An 8,951-nucleotide genomic window follows, 5' to 3' on the forward strand; every position below is an offset into this window, starting at 1 on the left:
GAGAAGGGGGGAGTAGGGAGAGAGGAAGGGAAGAGGAGGGAATAAGGGAAGGGAAAGAGGAAGGGGAGAGAAAGAGTAGGAGTTCAAAGAGGAAGGCAAGGGCGGGGGGGGAATAAGGGAATGAGAGGGAAAATAGGACAGAGAGAGTAAATGAGTAAATAGGAATTAAAGCGCAAAGGGGGGGGGGGGAGAAAGGGAAAGGAATAAAGAGGGAGAGAGATGGATGACGAGAAAGGATAGGAAATAAACAGAACGAGGAGGAAGGGCAGGCGAAGGAGAGGAAGAGAAAAGGAAAGGAATAGGCGAATGAGGAATAAATGAGGGAGAGGAAGAGAGAATGAAAGAAATATGCGTATGAGTGATAGATGGCGGAGAGGAAGAGAGAAGGAAAGGAATAGGCGAATGAGGGATAGATGAGGGAGAGGAAGAGAGAAGGAAAGGAATAGACGAATGAGGGATAGATGAGGGATAGATGAGGGAAATGAGATAGAGGAAGAGGAAAGGAAAGGTAGGGGATAAGGTAGAAGGATGGGGGGAGGGGGGAGGGGGGAGGGATTCTGCCTTATGGATTCCGGTCTTACTGAAAAGCCGGATTCCCAAGGATGATCGACTGTATATACTAAATAAAAAAAGCTTTTTGTCACACACATACACACGCACACACATTCACAAACACATTCACACACACATACACACGCACACATATTCACAAACACATTCACACACACATACACACGCACACACATTCACAAACACATTCACACACACATACACACGCACACACATTCACAAACACATTCACACACACATACATACGCACACACATTCACACACACACACATTCACAAACACATTCACACACACATACACACGGACGCACACTCACACACATACAACCCCCCAAACACACACAAGAAAAACAAGAGTAAATGAAAAAATAAATAACAAAAAAACAAAAATACACATAAATAAAATTCCAAGTGAAAGTACACATAATCAGACATATTCCCTCCTCCCCCCCCCCTTCTCACCCCCTACCCCCTCCCCTCTTCTCTCAACCCCCCAACTCCACTCCCATAACTCCACCCCCCTTCTCAACCCCCCAACTCCACCCTCCTTCTCAACCCCCCCCAACTCCACCCCTAACCCCCAACTCCCCCTAACCCCCCCCATTCATACGCGGCCCGTATCCCATCCTCCTCTCTAAAGAAGGCGGAGACCACAAGCCTTAGGCCTAAAAAGCAACAATATCTGGACGCATAATACCATTCCTTTCTCCCGATTCACAATTGCGGTCGCCGTGCCTGAGGGGATGAGGGAGAGAGAATGAGAAAGAGAGGGAGAGAGATGAGGAAGAGATAGATAGATAGAGGAGGGGGAGGAGAAGGTAGAGATAGAGGAGAGGGGGAGGGAGAAGGGAGAGAGGAGAGAGGTTGAGAAGAGGGGAGGGGAGAGGGAGATGAGGAAGAGATAGATAGATAGAGAGAGAGGAGGGGGGAGAGAGAGGGAGGGAGAGAGAATGAGAAAGAGAGGGAGAGAGATGAGAAAGAGATAGATAGATAGATAGAGGGGGGGGGAGGAGAGGGAGGGAGAGAGAGAAAGAGAAAGAGAGGGGGAGAGATGAGGAAGAGATAGATAGATAGAGGAGGGGGGGGAAGAGAGGGAGGGAGAGAGAGAATGAGAAAGAGAGGGAGAGAGATGAGGAAGAGATAGATAGATAGAGGGGGGGGGGGAAGAGAGGGAGGGAGAGAGAGATGAAAAGATATATGTAGAGATTGATAGCGGGGGAGATTAGAGAGAAATATAAAGGGAGGAAGAGACAAAAGGGGAGAAACAGCGTAATGAGGAATGAGAAAACATACATTTCATATTTACCCTTAAATACGCTTGCAGTTGAGTGTGTGTGTGTGTGTTTATGTATGTGTGTGTGTGTGTGTGTGTGTGTATGTGTGTGTGTGTTTATGTATGTGTGTGTGTGTTTATGTATGTGTGTGTGTGTGTGTGTGTGTGTGTTTATGTATGTGTGTGTGTGTGTGTTTATGTATGTGCGTATGTGTGTAAATATTTGAGTATATTCCCGTATCTCCCGAGTTCTCATTCACCTCCAAATTCCTTCTTAAAAACCCTCATAATTTCCAAATGCAACAAACCCGAACTGAAAATACAATATTATCAGGAACGAGAATACAGTCAGTCCCGCCTTACAGAGCAAACAGACTTGTATTCCCGGATAAATCACAGAGTTTCTGTTTCTGTTCCGCAAGTCAGATAAGGCTGCAACAATGGCTTCCTCGCTTAATCAAGTGAAATGAGGAATGTGTCTCTCTTTTTCCCTCTTTCTCTCTCTCTCTCTCTCTCTCTCTCTCTCTCTCTCTCTCTCTTTCTCTCTCTCTCTCTCTCTCTCTCTCGCTCTCTCTCTCTCACTCTCTCTTTGTCTCTCTCTCTCTCTCTCTCTCTCTCTCTCTCTCTCTCTCTCTCTCTCTCTCTCTCTCTCTCTCTTTGTTCTCAGCCCCTTGTTTCTTTCTCTCTCTCCCTTTCTCTGTGTATATTTCGCTCTCGATCTAGTTTTCTCTGTGTCTTTTTTTCCGTATCTCTCTCTCTCTCTCCCTCTTTCTCTATCTATTGTATGTATCTGTCTATTTATATATTTATCTACCTATATTTTTCACCTTCTCTCTTTCTCTCTATCTTTTTCGCCACCCTCCTCACTCACTTCTCCTCCCTCCCCCTAAGTACCCTCCCCCCTTCCCTCCTTCCTTCATTCCTCCCTCCCGTCCCTTCCTCTCTTCCTCTTCACCCTCCTACCCTCCCTCCCTCCTTCTCTCCCCTCCCCCTAAGAACCCTCTCCTCCCTCCCTCCCTCCTTCTCTCCCCTCCCTCTAAGAACCCTCCCCCACCCCTCCCTCCCTCCTTCTCTCCCCTCCCTAAGAACCCTCCCCCACCCCCTCCCTTCCCTCCCTCCCCCTCAAGAACCCTCCCCCACCCCCTCCCTTCCTCCCTCCCCTCCCTCCCCCAAAGAACCCTCCCACCCTCCCCTTAAGTACCCTCCCGTCCCTCCCTCCCTCCCCTCCCTCCCCTCTAAGAACCCTCCCTCTCCCTCCCCCTCTAAGTACCCTCCTCCCCCTCCCCTCTAAGAACCCTCCTTCCCCTCCCTCCTTCCCTACCTCCCTCCCCCTCCCTCCCTCCCCCCTAAGTACCCTCTCTCCCTCCCTCCCTCCCTCCTTCCCTCCCTTTCCCCTAAGTACCCTCCCCACCTTCCCTCCTTCCCCTCCTTCCCTCCCTCCCTCCTTCCCCTCCCTCTAAGTACCCTCCCTCTCCCTCCCTCCTTCCCTCCCAAAAGTCCCTGAACGAAGAAGACCCTTGTTGTTCTCCGCCGTGTATTTCTGACACCTCCCGGATCGCGATTTTGGAAATGGCTGAAGGCTGGGATTCGCACCGACAGCCTCGCGGATTTTTGCTTTTTCTTTCTTTTGCTTTTCTTTTTGTTGTTTGTTTGTTTTGTTTTTTGTTTTTTGTTTTCTTTTTGTTGTTTGTTTGTTCGTTGTTGTTGTGGTTTGTTTTGTGTTTCTGTTTTTGTTCTCAGTGTATGTATATATATATGTGTGTGTGTGTGTGTGTGTGTATATATATATATATATATATATATATATATATATATATATATATATATATATATATATATATATTTATTTATTTATTTATATTTATATATATATGTATATAGGTAGGAGGAGGAGGAGTAGGAGGAGGAGAAAAAAAGAATAAAAAGAAGTAGAAGAAATAGGAAGAAAAAGAAGGTGAAGAAAAAAAGAAAAGAGAAAGACGAATGAGAGGTAAAGCATGGAGACGAATAAGAATAAGACAAAACAGAAGAAAACGAAGGAAAAGAAAAAAGAGAGAGAAATAAAAACATCAATCCAATTAAAAGTGAGAGAAAAAAAAATAAAAATGAAAAAAAAGTTTCGTTATCAGGCGAATTAATCAAACAATAGAGCCCATTTAAGCTCTATAATTTCCACGATTTAATAGAAAAGAGCATTTGAGTCTAAAATGTATTCCTCTTTTTTATTTTTTATTTATTTATTTTTTTTTTTTTTTAGACAATTTTTTTTTTTTTTTTAGACAATTTTTTTTTTTTTTTTTTTTTTTAGACGCGATGAGAAATGCATCCCCTTTGAGTGTAGTCGAGGGAATTACTGGGCCATTTCATGAACGTTTAGGGCGTTCGCGCGCGCTTTGAACGTTATGCCAATCATGGATGTGGTGCCTCTTTGTCAGTCACAGTGTGGGCGAATTTCTAGTCATATTTAGAACGATGTGGGGTTTGCGAAAGATGTATGTGTGTATGTATAGTCCACACACACAGATGCATACACACACGCATGCCCGCACATGCACATACGTACACAACACGCATGCACACACACATACACACAGCTATATATATATATATATATATATATATATATATATATATATATATATATATATATATATATATATATATATATATATATATATTTATATATACATATATATATATATATATATATATATATATATATATATATATATATATATATATATATATTATATATGTATACATATATATATATATATATATATATATATATATATATATATATATATATATATATATATATATATATATATATATATATATATATATATATATATATATATATATATATATATATATATATATATATATATATATATATATATATATATATATAGCTTGCATATGTATGTGTATATATATGTACATACATACATATGTATGTATCTAAGTATATGTATGTATGTATAATATATATATATATATATATATATATATATATATATATATATATATATATATATATATATATATATATATATATATATATACATATATATATATATATATATATATATATATATATATATATATATATATATATATATATATATATATATATATATATATATATATATATATATATATATATATATATATATATATATATATATATATATATATATATATATATATATATATATATATATATATATATATATATATGTATATATATATATATATATATACATATATATATATATATATATATATATATATATATATATATATATATATATATATATATATATATATATACATATAAACTAGCTTTCGCAGCCAAATATGGCACCAATGGAATGCGAAATATAAGATCGTATCCCCTAAAAACCCGCTTTAGAATGTCTCTCGTTCTATTAAAAGTTTGGAAGCAAAATCACAAGACGAAACAATTGTTATTCCTCCCCTTTCCATCTCTCCCTCCCCCTCCCTTCCCTCCCTTCCCCCTGCCACTCCCTTCCCTCCTCCCCTCTCCCCTCCCCCTCCCTCCTCCCCTCCCTTCTCTCACCTTCCCCTCCCCCTCCCTCCTTTCCCCTCCCTTCCCTCCCTCCCCTCTCCCCCTCACCTCCCCCTCCCCCTCCCTCTTTTCCCTCCCTTCTCTCTTCCCTCCTCTCCTCTCACCTTCCCCTCGCCCTCCTTCCTTTCCCCTCCCTTCCCTCCTCCCTTCTCCCCTCTCACCTCCCCCTCCCTTCCTTCCCTTCCCCCTGCCACTCCCTTCCCTCCTCCCCTCTCTCCTCTCACCTTCCCCTCACCCTCCCTCCTTTCCCCTCCCTTCCCTCCTCCCCTCTCCCCTCCTCTAAACTCCGAAGTTTGTTCAGCTGATACAACCAGACCGATTTTCTTTAGGGGGGGGGGGTAGGGTAGGGGTTATCTTCCCCCTCTCCCTCCCTTCGCCCTTGGGTCTATACTCCCTTTGTTTCACCCTCTCTCTCTTCCCCTTTTTCTCTCCTAGGAACCATATGAGCTCTCCCCTTTGTCTCTATATATTTCTTCTTTGTTACTCTCTCTTTTTTTCACTCTCACTCCGTCTCTCTCTTGCTCCCCCTCTTGCTTTCGGTCTCTCTCTCTCTCTCTCTTTCATTTTCTCTCGCTCTCTCTCGCTCTCTCTCGCTCTCTCTCTCTTTCTCTCTCTCTCTTTCTCTCTTTCTCTCTTTCTCTCTCTCTCTCTCTCCTTCTCTTTCTCTTTCTGTCTGTCTCTCTGTCTCTCTGTCTCTCTCTCTCTCTCTCTCTCTCTCTCTCTCTCTCTCTCTCTCTCTCGATTTCATTGCCATCTCTCTCTCTCTCTCTCTCTCTCTCTCTCTCTCTCTCTTTCATATATCTCTTTCTCTCTTTCTCTCTGTCTTTCCCCTTCTCTTTCTTTCTTTCTCTCTTCCACCACTCTCTCTTTCTCTCTCTCTCTCTCTCTCTCTCTCTCTTTGTTTCTCTTTCTTCCCACCCCTCCCTCCACCTTTCCTCCCTCTTCCCACCCCTCCCTCCACCACCACTCCCTCCTTACCTCTCTCTCTCTCTCTCTCTCGCTTTCATTGCCATCTTCTCTCCCCTCTCTCTCCTTCTTCTCCCTCACCCTATTTCATATATCTCCTTTCCTTCCCTCCTTTCCCCTTTCCCTCCCTCCACCTTTCCTCCCTCTTCCCACCCCTCCCTCCACCTTTCTTCCTTTCTCCTTCCCTCCCTCTCCCTCCTCCACCACTCCCTCCTTTCTCCTTCCCTCCCCCTCCCTCCTCCTTTCTCCTTCCCTCCCCCTCCCTCCTCCACCACTCCCTCCTTACCTCCTTTCTCCCTCCCTCCCTCCCCCCCTCCCCCCCCTCCCCTGGTCTCCTACGAAGTTATGGCGTCGTTGCAAGGAGGGCTGAACACTGAGGAGTCCAATAGAGGTCGAGTGCTAACCAGAATATTATTAATTTTCGACCAAAACGTCACACGCGTTTTGCAGGAACCTGAAAAGGAGAGGGAGAGAGTTGGGAAAAGAGGAGGAAAAGTGAAGAATGAGAGGGAGAAGAAGGAGAAGGAGAAGGAATAGGAATAGAAAGTGGAGAGGAGAAGGAGTATGATAGTAAGGAGACGAGAGAAGGAAGAAGATAAGATGGAGAAACGGGTAAGGAAGAAGAAAAGAAGGAAAAAAGAGGAAAATGGAGGTAATAAAGATTTAGGGAATGAGAAGGGAAAAGAAAAGGAATACAAGACAGCCGTGAAAGAAGGAAATGGAAGAGACAGCATAAGAAGTTTGAGAAAGATGAGATGAGAAAGGAAATGGAAGAGACCTAAGAAGTTAGATAATGATGAGATATGAGAAAAAAAAAGAAAACAAAACGAAGAAAGAAAAGTTAAGACGATGACCAGGCGGAGAATGACGAGAACCAAACAAACAGAGAATGCTGACGATGACTTAAGAATCCTGAAATTTCAGCTCATTCTACGCTTGATTTTGCTTGGAATTCTGCGCCCTCGACCGTGAAGCTTCGACGCACTCGTGAGATTAATACAAATCTGAAATCCCGCTGAAGGATGGGATTATTAATAAGTGCGTTATTTGTTTGTTTGGTTTTTGTGGTTTGAGTTATTTTTCTTACCTGTCTGTGTTTCTGTTTGGTGTTTGTTTTTTGTTTGTCGTGTTCCTTTTTTTTTATATGTTTCTTAATTTTTTTTGTTGAATTTTTGTTTTGTGTTTTAGTTGGTGTATACTCTCTTTCTTCTCTCTTCTCTCTTTCTCTCTCTCCTCTCTTCTCTCTTTCTCTCTGTCTCTCTCTCTCTCTCTCTCTCTCTCTCTCTCTCTCTCTCTCTCTCTCTCTCTCTCTCTCTCTCTCTCTCTCTCCTTTCCCTCTCTCTCTCTCTCTCTCTCCTTTCCCTCTCTCTCTCTCTCCTTTCCCTCTCTCTCTCACTCTTGCTCTCTCTCCTTGCCTCTCTGTCTCCAAGTTTATCATTATAAATAATCCTGCTGAGCTGCATCCACCTTATTCCTGTTTCCTCTCTTCCCCCACACCCTTTCTATCTATTTATCTACTTAACTCTTTCTCTTTCTCCCCCTCGCTTTCTCTATCTGACATAATCCCACCGCTGCCACCACAACACCTATTACAGAAGCCGTATCAGACTAAAGCTCTATACAAAAAAAAAGCGTCATCCACCTCAGAAAGGGTATTAGGAAGGATAACAATAATGTCAGAACCGATGTTGCTTTCATAAACAATAGTAAAGGAAGGGAAATAAAGGAAAAGGTGATAAGAGGGGACATAAGAGTGGAAATGAGATGTTATGATTTTCTATTTTGTGTTTTAATTTGTTGTAGTTATGTGAATGTCTAGTTTCCTATGCGTTTACTAAAGACGTGAGATGTTATGGTAAGATACAATATTGATATTCGACAATATATTGTATTTTCTTCTTTTTCCTTATTGTAGAATAGACGAAACGAGTCATTTGTCTTTGTGCGTCATGATTATGTATACATCAGTTACTGCCGCATTTGCTACAACACTTATATAAGATACATTGTTACAACACTTATAAGATACATTGTTACAACACTTATATAAGATACATTGTTACAATACTTATATAAGACATTGTTACAACACTTATAAGATACACAACATATTTTTATAACCAACTATAAACCAGACCTAAATGATGTCCCTCATACACCATTATTAATGAAATGATGACTAAGGTAGAAAAAAGACATTTGATGAATATTGACATGAAAACATCCAAGTTCCTGAAAATGTGAACTCAACCAACTTAGCCCTCAATCGTAAGCAAATAAAGGTAAGCACTAAGTATTCGACTCATTACCTGTACTTTAATCGTCCCTAAGTGTTATCTTTGCACTGCTTATAACGTTAGTCTCGGCCTTGCTGTATTGTGTACTTAGTCCTGATAATGATAATAAGGATAGGGATGATAATGATAATGATAAGAATGATAATGATGTTGATAATGATGATTATAATGATACTGATGATACTATTGATAGAATAGTACAATCCTGATAATAATAAGAATGATAGGGATGATTAAGATGATAATGATGG

The sequence above is a fragment of the Penaeus vannamei genome, chromosome 35 (genome assembly GCF_042767895.1).
Source record: "Penaeus vannamei isolate JL-2024 chromosome 35, ASM4276789v1, whole genome shotgun sequence".
NCBI classification, from domain to species: domain Eukaryota; kingdom Metazoa; phylum Arthropoda; class Malacostraca; order Decapoda; family Penaeidae; genus Penaeus; species Penaeus vannamei.